The sequence below is a fragment of the Nothobranchius furzeri genome, chromosome 17, assembly GCF_043380555.1.
Source record: "Nothobranchius furzeri strain GRZ-AD chromosome 17, NfurGRZ-RIMD1, whole genome shotgun sequence".
NCBI lineage: Eukaryota > Metazoa > Chordata > Actinopteri > Cyprinodontiformes > Nothobranchiidae > Nothobranchius > Nothobranchius furzeri.
The window spans coordinates 23,925,892-23,938,205 of NC_091757.1; the positions used below are offsets into that span (position 1 = coordinate 23,925,892).

A 12,314-nucleotide genomic window follows, 5' to 3' on the forward strand; every position below is an offset into this window, starting at 1 on the left:
ATCACTGTGGAGTCCTGGAGAAACATTTAAAATGATTGTCAAATATTGTTTTTAAACATTTCCACCATTTGAAATAAATGTTTTTAAAATCCATTGAAATGGCAATATAACTATGATTTGGTTACTTCTGAATTACATTTTTAAAGTTTATTTTTTAAATAATCAGTCAGAAAATGCGTTTATGAGATGTGCTTTTATTTTGAAAAACAGCGACCCAACCTTTTACCGTAAAACTGAGAACGCGTGCGCCCAGCAAAATCGAGTGACGGCTCAGTCAGCTCACTTTACCGTGAATCGGCAAGTGGAGGCTGGCTGCGTACGCGTGTGCGCGTTTAAACGATCTCAGCAGGGACACTAAACACCAGAGTTTAGATCTTTTTCGCCTTTAACCACGGGCTCCCGGTGCTCGTTATCGGTCACCGGACCGATGAAAGCGCCCACATCTCGCTGGAGCTACTTTTTCCTGCTGAAGGCGGTTCGACACTTTATTCCTACTTATTGAGTTTTTCTGAGTTTTTGGAAAGCCGGGCTGAGCTCCGGATTGGCAGTTGGGATTTATCAGTAAGGAACCATGAAGGACGTCGTGGGCTGAGAGGTAAACGTGTCTCTTGTTTTCAAACCTCAGAGAGGTGTTGATCAGCAGTAACGGAGCCAGACTGAGTGAGCAGTCCGCGCTTTCTACCAGGCTGAAGTTGGCTTCCGATTCGTAAAACGGCTAAAGGGACAATACACCCAATTTTTCTCTACTCTGACAATCTTTAATCTGCTCTAGCTCTAAAACTACAACAGTCACACTGTTCAAACCTGTTCTGTATTATTCTATAATAATAGCGGATTGCATACAACCTCGTTTGGGATTTGTGAAACCTTTCCCTGATTTATGAAACTTCAGCAAAGCATGATTTATGCATTTTTTCAGCATCTGGCCAACGATGGAACAGCTGTAGCTCAAAAACTACAACAGCCACGCTGTTCAAACCTGTTCTAGATTATTCTACTATAATAACAGATCAAATAAAACACAGTGTGGGATTTGTGAAACCTTTCCCTGATTTGTGAAACTTCAACAAAGCCTTAAAAAATCGATCTGCGCATGCCCCATAGTAGCACATCAACGAGCACTGATAGTCCAACTATCTTGTCTCCAATGTGGCGACACATCCAGGAGCCGTCTGAGGAGAAGCCCAGAATCTCACATCTTCAGCTCAGGAAGCGCCTATGATTACGCACAAGCGTGACCCGTCAACCCGGTCTCACAGTAAGACCGGGTTGGACCTGTTCAGGTTTACGCAGACAATCTTTACATAGAATTGACTTACGGATATAAAATTAATTCAGTAAAATATAAAGCTTTTTATTTAAATATCCATTCATTATTTTACAAGCACAGAGCCGCATCAGATTCAGATCAGCGGGAAGGTTCCTCCGACTGAATTCAGTCGCCTCTCGTAACCCCCTGTACACTACACGACGCTCAGCGCAAAACTCGCCCCGATCTTGTGGATTCTCGCACGAGTGGAAAATCTGCTCAAAAAAGTGAAAAAGTTGCACAGTGCACGCCCGGCTTTAGTGTCTGTGTGTGTGTGCGTTGATGCCTGGGCCGAGCTGATGGAGCTCCCGGCTGCAGTTTTGCTTGTAGGGAGGGGCGGGCGCTCTATCTGACTGGCCAATCACAGAGCGTGAAGACAGTCAGTTACCCAGTGAGGATTTCATTCAGCACGATTACAGATATTTTCGAGTTATACACTCGTTTCTTGCTCGTATTCGTCAAAAATGCTTTATCCGTACGCTCATAGCTGTAACCACCCTGCCGTGCCTCCTCCTCCTTGCTACCTGCCGGCTGTGATCACAAGCAACAACACAGTAGTTCCCGCTGCTTCTTCAGGAAACGGCGCAACAAAAAAAAAAAAAAAATCGATAAAACTTGGGATATTGTAGGCGTGGCGGTGGGATTTCAGCCGTGGCGGCCCGCCACGGCTACGCCTATGTAAGGGAAACCCTGACGAGCGACCGGTACCGGCTGCTGTCACCTGTTGTGATTGGTTAAAGCAGCTCTCTGCTGTCTGAGGGTAGGCCCCGCCCACAACGCCGCGGCTGCTGTGGCTCCCAGTGTTTCCTTTACTGTGGGAAACGGGTAATAATGGCTCTTTGATGGGAACAGGTTGCCGACCCCTGGTTTAAGTGTTTCAATTTTTTTTTATGAATTCGATTAAAAATAAAGGCGCCCGGCCCGGCCCGTGTCCGAGGTAATTACACAGACGTTGGCCCGAAGCCCGGCCCGAGGGCCATCAGGCTTCAGTGCAGGGCTCTAATCCAGAACACCTGCAGAGGGTTCCTCAGCCTTTAGACCAGGGGTCTCCAACCTTTTAGAGCCCATGAGCTACTTTCACACCATAAAATTACAGAAGAGGTACTACCATACAATTTGATAATTCCCATGCATATATGAGCCTAAGGCTTCTCCCCTTCCGTTCGGCTCATGGGTCCCTGGAAGAATGAAAAAAGGAATGCAAGTCGTCGTCGTCGTCTTCCTCCGCTTATCCGGGTCCGGGTCGCGGGGGCAGCATCCCAACTAGGGAGCTCCAGGCCGTCCTCTCCCCGGCCACCTCCACCAGCTCCTCCGGCAGGACCCCAAGGCGTTCCCGGACCAGATTGGAGATGTAACCTCTCCAACGTGTCCTGGGTCGACCCGGGGGCCTTCTGCCGGCAGGACATGCCCGAAACATCTCCCCGGGGAGGCGTCCAGGAGGCATCCTGACCAGATGCCCAAACCACCTCAACTGGCTCCTTTCGATCCGGAGGAGCAGCGGTTCTACTCCGAGTCCCTCCCGAATGTCCGAGCTCCTCACCCTATCTCTAAGGCTGAGCCGGGCCACCCTACGGAGGGAACTCATTTCGGCCGCTTGTATCCGCGATCTCGTTCTTTCGGTCATTACCCAAAGCTCATGACCATAGGTGAGGATTGGGACGTAGACCGACCGGTAAATCGAGAGCCTGGCTTTCTGGCTCAGCTCCCTCTTCCCCACGACAGATCGGCTCAGCGTCCGCATCACTGCAGACGCCGAACCAATCCGCCTGTCGACCTCCCGATCTCTCCTACCCTCACTCGTGAACAAGACCCCGAGATACTTAAACTCCTCCACTTGAGGTAGGACCTCTCCCCCGACCCGGAGGTGGCAAGCCACCCTTTTCCGGTCGAGAACCATGGTCTCAGATTTGGAGGTGCTGATCCTCATCCCAGCCGCTTCACATTCGGCCACGAACCTACCCAGCAAGAGCTGAAGGTCAGAGCTGGATGAAGCTAGGAGGACCACATCATCCGCAAAAAGCAGAGACGAGATTCTCCTGCCACCAAACTCGACACACTCCACACCACGGCTGCGCCTAGAAATTCTGTCCATAAAAGTGATGAACAGAACCGGTGACAAAGGGCGGCCCTGGCGGAGTCCAACCCTCACTGGGAACAGGTCCGACTTACTACCGGCTATGCGGACCAAACTCACGCTCCTCTGGTAAAGGGACTGAATGGCCCTTAACAGAAAGCCACCCACCCCATACTCCTGGAGCGTCCCCCACAGGGTGCCCCTGGGGACACGGTCATAAGCCTTCTCCAAATCCACAAAGCACATGTGGATTGGTTGGGCAAACTCCCATGCCCCCTCCATCACCCTTGCAAGGGTATAGAGCTGGTCCACAGTTCCACGGCCAGGACGAAAACCACATTGCTCCTCCTCTATCTGAGATTCAACTATCGATCGGACCCTCCTCTCCAGTACCTTGGAGTAGACCTTTCCAGGGAGGCTGAGGAGTGTGATCCCCCTATAGTTGGAACACACCCTCAGGTCACCCTTCTTAAAGATGGGGACCACCACCCCGGTCTGCCACTCCCTAGGAACTGCCCCCGATGACCACGCAATGTTGTAGAGACGTGTCAACCATGACAGCCCTACAACATCCATAGCCTTGAGATACCCAGGACGAACCTCATCCGCCCCCGGGGCTCCGCCGCTGTGTAGTTGTTTGACTACCTCAGCAACTTCTGCCCCCGAGATCGGACAGTCCATCCCCAGGCCTCCCAGCTCTGGTTCCTCCTCGGAATGCGCATTGGTGGGATTGAGGAGCTCCTCAAAGTATTCCTTCCACCGTCCGACTATAGCCTCAGTTGACGTCAGCAGCTCCCCATCCCCACTGTAAACAGTGTGAGCGAGTTGCTGCCTTCCTCTCCTGAGGCGCCAGACAGTTTGCCAGAACCTCTTTGGAGCCGATCGATAGTCTTTCTCCATTGTCTCACCAAACTCCTCCCACGCCCGAGATTTTGCCTCGGCAACTGCCACTGCTGCACTCCGCTTGGCTATCCGGTACCTGTCTGCTGCCTCCGGAGACCCACAGACCAGCCACGCCCTGTAGGCCTCCTTCTTCAGCCTGACGGCTCCCCGAACCTCTGGTGTCCACCAGCGGGTACGGGGGTTGCCACCACGACTGGCACCGGCCACCTTACGACCACAGCTAGCAACAGCCGCCTCAACAATCGCAGAGTGGAACAAGGCCCACTCGGACTCAATGTCCCCCAATGCAAGTCATCGGGGCTAAAAGAGCTATTTTCTAATCCACTTTGCCTTAGACCCTGGATCACACATATGTTGTACTTCAATTTAAATGAAAGCTAACCGCGAGTGTTTTGACTACGCCAGTCACATACTTTGAGATTTATCAGCTTGTAAAGGTTCGTAATTAGCATGACTACAAATCAGACATCGGCACCTCACTTATATGACATCACCACAGAATCTCCTGTCCCCTGGCATAGCAGCTACTTACCAAATGGCCATTTATATGTTGGTCATTTCCTTCTGAAGGAAGGATTCTAAGTTCGCTGAACTTACAGCTATTTTCCCTCTGTTTTTCTCTGCGTCTGGCTCGATAACGTAGTCCTGCACTTATTTTCACACAAAACCTAAAATAACGTTTCCCCCTGTTGAAAGTAATTGCGTTCTTGGTATCAAAATATGTCTTTAAAATTCACGGACATCATATGTGAAATCCATAGCACATAACAAGCGGAATTAGAAAATTGCGTTTTTAGCCCCATTGACTTGCATTAATGTTTTCATTCATCCGGGGGACCAATGGTCCGGAAGTAGACTTAGGCTCCATATATGCTTACCATGTTAAAAAATGCTATGTTTACTATATTAACATGTATTGTATTCACAAGTTAATTTCTCTGTATTTCAATACATCAGTTTTGTAAAAAAATAAATTGTTAAAGGAAAATAGTGACGTTCCTGTTTTGAAACTTAAACAAAGTGAAACATATTTTATTTTCTTAACTAATCAGATACTTTCAGACAATGAAATACAAATCAACTTTGTGTAAATGATTGGCATTTTAATAGAATGAATCAGTAACATAATTTTACAGCTAACCTGTTCCTGTTCAGTCCCTGACCCTTGTGCACTGCCCGGAGCCTAAGCAGAAATATCAATTTTTCATAGTTGCAAGTGACAATCTGTAGTTTTTACCTGAAAGCCTGGGGCACACTGAAAACAGATGCACCACGGAAGCGCCGTGGTTTTGAGAAATCAAGTGGTCCCACAGGAAGTGCCGCACAGCGCTTCTTGGAAAGTCGCACAATAGTCATAACATCACGCGGGACTTAACAGGAAGAGGATAGTGACTCTTGTTTTTACGTGATCAGACTTGCCGTTCTGTTTTGTGACTCTCTAAATTAGGGATGCACCGATCAGGTTTTTTGCTGGCGATCACCGATACCGATATCAAAGAATGCTGATCACCGATACCGATCACCAATACCGATCACGTGGATTGCCCAGAAATTTTCTACAACATTAGAATGAGTGTTACAAACTACATAATCTGGGAGGAAAGGAAATGTAACCTAATCTAAAATGGTCTGTATTAGGGTTGTCGTGGAGTGAAAATGTAACCTCACGGTTATTGTGACCAAAATTACCACGGTTTTCGGTATTATCGCTGTATTTTTTTAAAACGTGCTACATTTTCACACAACTAAATAAACCCTGTATATCAGGAAAATATTGTCCTCAGTTTGTGTCTAAATTTTGCCTAAAATGTGTTATTTTGTAATTATGTTGTTTATTTGTTTACATTTTTTTCCCTTTAGTCTTTAAAATAGCAATATTTGCCCATAAATTCTTATTTTATGTCTGTTTGATGTCATCATTTAAAAATATTAGATCAGATGATACTCAGTACTCAAGTAGCCGTCTAATCAGATACTTTTTTACCCTTACTTGAGTAATAAACCCTATATCAGGAAAATATTGTCCTCGGTTTGTGTCCTTCCAGTGAGCTTTGCAGATGTGGGAAAATGTCATCAGGCAGTAATCGTTGTTAAATTCATAATTATTCTCGGAGAGAGACTAACTCTTATCTGCCCCTGGGAGCCCCGTAATGCATAGCGTCATTTCAACATGGCGGTGTCCGCAACACGGTTTATATGCAGGTAGCGGCGCTGTGGCTGCTTTATATAGCGACTCGTTGCATTCTCCCTCAACCCAAGTCCTCGGATCACGCATTTTAGCTAAAACGCTAACGTTAGCTTGCCTTGCGTTGACTGTAGAGTTGTGGGTGATGGTCACGCAGATGTGTCATGAGATTTGAAACGTTGCTGCCTTTCACAGACACTTTTTCTGCTCGTGCTGCAAACAGGATAGCCGTCTTCTATCAACTGTTCCTCTGCATTCTTCAGATATCCAAAAGATGCCCGTACTTCCCACTTTGTCTTCTTTGAGGGATAATAAACGTCCTGAGCGCTGCTGTCTCCTCCTTTGGCCATTATTTCAGCTTTAGCTTCAAGAAAGTTTTGGTTGTAAACAACAAAGTGCGCATGTGCTGCCGGCAACTTCAGCAGATGATACGGTGGCTGGTAAGGGTCACCTCAGCCACGGTAACCCACCGAGATGATATAGTTTTTTTAAAAACAAGACGGTTATTATTATTGTCAGCTTTTTTTACCGGGGTTTACCGCTACACCGGTTACCGTGACAACCCTACCTGATCGGTCTGCTTTGATCTATTTTGAAAACTCCGATCAAAACCGATAGGGGCGCTATCGGCCGATTGGGATCAAATGCCGATCCATTGGTGCATCCCTACTCTAAATCATTAAAAATGGGTAAGTACACTACGTATTAGTGTATTTTAAGATCAGCAGTACTTTAAAGTTATCAATACTGCGGTTAGGTATTTGCCTGGGGTTGGGTTAGATCCGTAAAGCTGTTTCGTGTCGTAATGTCTGTTGCATTTGAAATAGAACTGCCGCCTATCTTCAGCGCCTCGGCACGGCATGGCTCTTCGAGGACGCAGTGCTGTGCTTCCCCTGTAGCCACTTCTGGTAACTATAATGGCTTCTTTTTAAAATGACGGCATGGGTGTGGCACATCTGTCTTCAGTGTGTGTGCCCCAGGCTTTAATTTCTGACCATATCCATTGAAACATTGTTAAAAATAAATAAAATTATGTCCAGTGGTGGAAAAATATTGACGGCTTCGTACCATATAAACATAAAAATTGTGTCTAAGGTACATAGAGAGTGGGTCTAGCATCTTTGGGGGACGTCATATTATGGCACTTACACATTAGCATTGGTTGCACTCCACCGGGTTGGGAGTATTCTCATTGTCTTGGATTTTTCCACGCGCATCCGGACGTCATTTCAGCCATCTTCCCGAGAAGGTCTTCCTGGATCTGAACTGGTCCAACATGCCCACTGCTAACTGATTTGCTGGCTCAAAATCACAACTACAGTTAGGGGCAGCCTCCAATTGGCGGATAAAATCAGCCCACGGGGCCTTCCTTCATGTATGATTCATTATCATTCTGTATGGTGTAAAGTTAACGAGCCTCTGACTGAAGGTGTTTTTCTCTGTCTCACATTGCTGTGAGGAGGCACACACACACACACACACACACACACACACACACACTCACTAATAACCCTGTTAAAAATACTGAAAACTTGCTCGAAGCTAAATATATTTTCATTAAGGAAATAACTTATAAACTTACCAATTTGATACCTTTTTATTCATGGGTAGGTGGTTTTCAGGAAAAAGTACATTAAACCTCCATAGATACAAACTCCATGTGAGCTTCATGTCAGCTCCGGTGTTGTACACAGTTGGCTCCAGTTGTAGCTAGATCGCTACTTCCGTTAGCTTAGCTCGCACCTCCCACCTCGTTTTGCATTAGCTTGTAGCTACATCACTTCAGTTCGATGGGTGTCGTCATTTGATCCCAGCCTTACAGCCCTACCCTCAACTTCACCGCGTTTCCCTTGCTTGGAATTTTCTGAGTGTGACGGGCAGGGCTGGGGGTAAACGATTATTTTAAAAACGATTATTCTGACGATTATTTTATCGAATAGTCGACTATTCTAATGACTATTTAGACAATTAATCTAATGATTATTTTTTCTGTTGCAGTTTAAAAAAAAACAAAAAATCTCTAATAAATTCCTCAAAAAAATAAATATTTACTGAAAATAAATTGTTACTGTAAGAGAATAAACACTACAGGCCTTCCATTTTGTATAACACTGCTTTTATTGTGTTGGTTGGTTATGTTCTGGTGACGTGTAGAACTTGGGAGTGCAGGCTGCTGCCTGAGAGGTGGTTGGAGACGGAGTGTCTCCATGCTGCTTTGATTTGGTCACTTATGTGTGTGAGGCGAGTGGTGTTACGACTCTTCCTGGGGAGTTTGGCTCGTGTGTAAAAAGGAAGGGACAATAACGGGATTTAAAAGTTAAAATGATGATCAGGTTTATTTACAACAAAAAACATAAATCTTTCCATCCACAGGTTGGGAATAATAAAACTAATTCTGCCTGTGGGGAATTAAAACAAAAGTACAAATAACCTGGGATGTCCCACTGGGCAAAGATTACTGGGTTCTGGACCAAAATAAGGATCTCCAAAGGTCCAAACTCTAAACTGGGTGGTTAAACCAAACTCACGGTGATATTTTACACTAAACCGAAAACCCACAACACTCTAAATGTAATAAAAGGGAGATCTGCACCACAAAAAAGATGAACTCTAAACCAAAACGTAACAGCTTTTCCCAACGCAAGAAGCTGTTAGCGAAAATGCTAACAGTAGCTTTACCAACGTTAAGTTCAAGTTACCAAGTTTAAATAAACCAAAAACACCCAGCAGCAAACAGACCAGCACGGAGGAGAGACCGCTACCACCAAAACAGCTCTCCTAATGTCTGAAAGAAGCTCCTTTATGAAGGGAGAAGCGCTCCCGGTGATGTCCTACATCTGCGGTAGAGACGAAGCAGCGCATCTGACCCCGGAAGTTGTTGTCTGTTGCCGGGAGACGAAGGCGGGCAAAACAGGAAAGGAATCTAGTAGCGGACGGACGTTGTTCCGGGTCTTCGGTATTTGGTGGAGATGTTAGTGAAGGCGGAGAAGAGGGCGAACTAGAGGTAGAACAGGCAGATTCCTCCTCTATTTACAAACTCCTGGGGATGCAGCAAGTGGGCGCGGTGCGTCGACTTCCGGATCTGACGTCAACAAATTTTTAGAATCGAGCCGTCGACGTCAGCCCTAGTGACGGGACCTGTGACACAGTCAAAATACGGTAGTGGGAACCTCCCGTTTGGGAACAAAAACTTTTAATTCAAGCCAATGGACACAAATTGTCCAGTATATATGAGGGTTTCGGTTTTCTAATTTTCATTTTGGTGTATCCCTAATAAAGGACCCTAGAACTCACCACATGTTACTACAAACGTAGTGTACATGGCTTGAACATCAGTAGAAATAGACCATGGTTCATTGAGGGTGAGACCTGGGTCAAGGGTCATCAAGATTCCTGACAGAGTGTTTAGAGTGGGAAGCAAGCTGACCAAGAGAATATCTTACTTTGGGAACCAGCTTGTCTGGGGCGCAGAAGAGGATCTCAATCTTATCTTCATTTAGCTGTAGAAAATTTCCAGCCACCCAGGTTTCTATTGAGTCTAAGCAGGTGTGTAACAGTTGCAGCTTAGACATCTCATGGAGCTTAAAGAAGATGTACAGTTTAATTTAATCTGTGTAAAGATAGTAGGAGATTCCTTTAAAGGAGCTCAGGATGTGCTGAAGAACCAAGTAGAGGAGGAAGAGCAGAGGCCCCAGCACAGAACCTTGTGGGACACCATGGGTAAGAGAGGTGGTGGAGGACCTAAACTTGGAGACGGCCACAGAAAAGGAGCGCTCAGAGAGATAAGAGGAGAACCACTCCAGAGCAGATCCTGATAGGCCTACCCAGTCTCTCAGCCTCTCCAGTAGCAGGTGATGGTCAACAGTGTCAAAGGCTGCAGTCAGGTCCAGCAGGACCAGAACAGAACAGTCCCCTGCATCACTGTGATCTTTGCAGAGAACGTTCATGTTTTTAAGTCCAGGCTCAAGAGCCATCTTTTTAGGTTAGCTTTTATCTAAATATTTACTACAGTTTTATTTCTCGTTTTACTTGATTATATTTTATTACTTGCTTTGCATGTTCTATATGATTATATTTTAGCACAGTTTTATTATTTAAATTATTATTTTACTGTCTATATCATTTTATTTATTACTTATTTTCTAATTTTTTCATTTATATTAGCTCTTTTATTACATTTTTACTCATTTTATTCCAGTATTTCCTCTGGAAGGGGCCCTCTGCCCCGGGAGCGGTGGTCGACTGTAGCTTCCTGGGCGCTCTATAGGTGGGGGTCTATGCTCCCCCTCCACTGAGCGCCCTTACTTAGTGTGGAAGACCTGATGCTGCCGGGGCAGACGGCTCCTCTGATGGTGTTTCCTTGCGTTAACCTTACTTGGCTCATCTGGACTCAGCCAAATACAATTTTTACTTGTGTGTGTGCGTGTGCTTGCATATGTCTGTTCATGTTTTTAACCTATTATAGAAATCTGGGGTCATTTTGTAAAGCACTTTGAGTAGCACTTTGTTTGAAAAGCGCTTTATAAACTAATTTGATTGATTGTGAGTCAGAAGGTCATTAGAGACCCTAAGAAGAGCTGTTTCAGTAGAATGAGCTCTACGAAAACCTGACTGGAAGCTATCATAGATGTCAAATCAAATCAAATCAAAGATACTTTATTAATCCCAGAGGGAAATTAGAGTTTCAGTACACACAATTCAGAGATCAGACATACATGGGCAAGACACATGACAAGAATTGGTGACTGTGGTCATTCGCAACCTTGAGTCGCGCTACCTTAATAGAAATAAGAGGATAGGGCTGCACAATATATCGAAAAATTATCGTCATCGCGATAACAGGACGTGCGATAGGCCCATCGCAAAACACGGCAAAAACAGCGATAAATACTTGGTTCAAACATTTCCATCCGTGTCTTACATCAGCTTTTTGTAAACCAGCCCAGTGTTTTACGCGGAAGTATTATTTGAACAATCAAATGTAGCCCTTCTGATATGCGGCCAATCAGATGGTTCCCTTCACGTAATATGTCCGCCCCCTACATAGACCCTTTTAGAAAGCAACACCCGAACTGAGTTTGCGGCGCCGTTCCCTTGTTCGCCATGCTGGCTCAGAGCAACGAACGCACTTTGTGCTGAGGTTTCTGGATTCAGCGCTGCTTTCAAACGTGAACGTGAGTCCGCTCGGTGTCGTTAGTCATTTTTACCGGGCTGACTCCGACACGTGCCGGTGAACCAACCCACCCACCTCCATGTCGCTGGTGTTCCACCAGGTGGTGATGTTAGCCCCAGACTCCGGTTAACTTCCAGCTAAAAGGCTACAGCACTCTCCTCCCAGTCCCACCCTGCTAAAGAGGGCCTGGAAAAGTTCCCCCACACATCAAAGTGATTTTTCATTTATGAGCTTTTATAACCTTGTTAATCAGGATAGTTGATTTGCTGCTGCACATAAACTGTCAGTCAGAAGTTCTGCTAGCCGGTTATCTTAGAGGAGCTAGCTCAATTTGTCAGCTTGTTATCAGAATCATAGTTGCAGTTTCATCATCTGAGCTGCTTTTTAAGATCTAGGTAAACTTGTTCAATTTGGGGTTAAAAACAAATGTTTTCACATATTTTCCATGTAGTTTTTTGCCAGTTCCTCTTCTGAAAGGTAAACAATTGTTTTTCTCTTTCCCTCAGAAAATCTTAATATTCTCCTAGTTTGGCCCAGCACAGTTCACTTCCCAATTACAGCAACAGTCTTATATCATAACCACATAAGTGGAGAACATGTTCAGTAGCAATGAGAGAATTTGCTGTTGCATTTAAGTGATGTTAACTATTATTTAATATTTAAACTATTT

General features: G+C 45.4%; 1 protein-coding gene across 5 annotated transcripts in view; it reads left to right on the forward strand.

Annotated features, from left to right (window-relative positions):
• Positions 1-218: 218 nt before the first annotated feature.
• The window catches only part of pdzd2 (PDZ domain containing 2), a 369,757-nt gene continuing 357,661 nt past the window's right edge, over positions 219-12,314 (forward strand). For all 5 annotated transcript variants that reach the window (XM_070546319.1, XM_070546322.1, XM_070546324.1 and 2 more), the window contains exon 1: positions 219-595. The gene's annotated coding sequence lies outside the window, so the exon portion shown is untranslated. The remainder of the gene's footprint in view (positions 596-12,314) is intronic.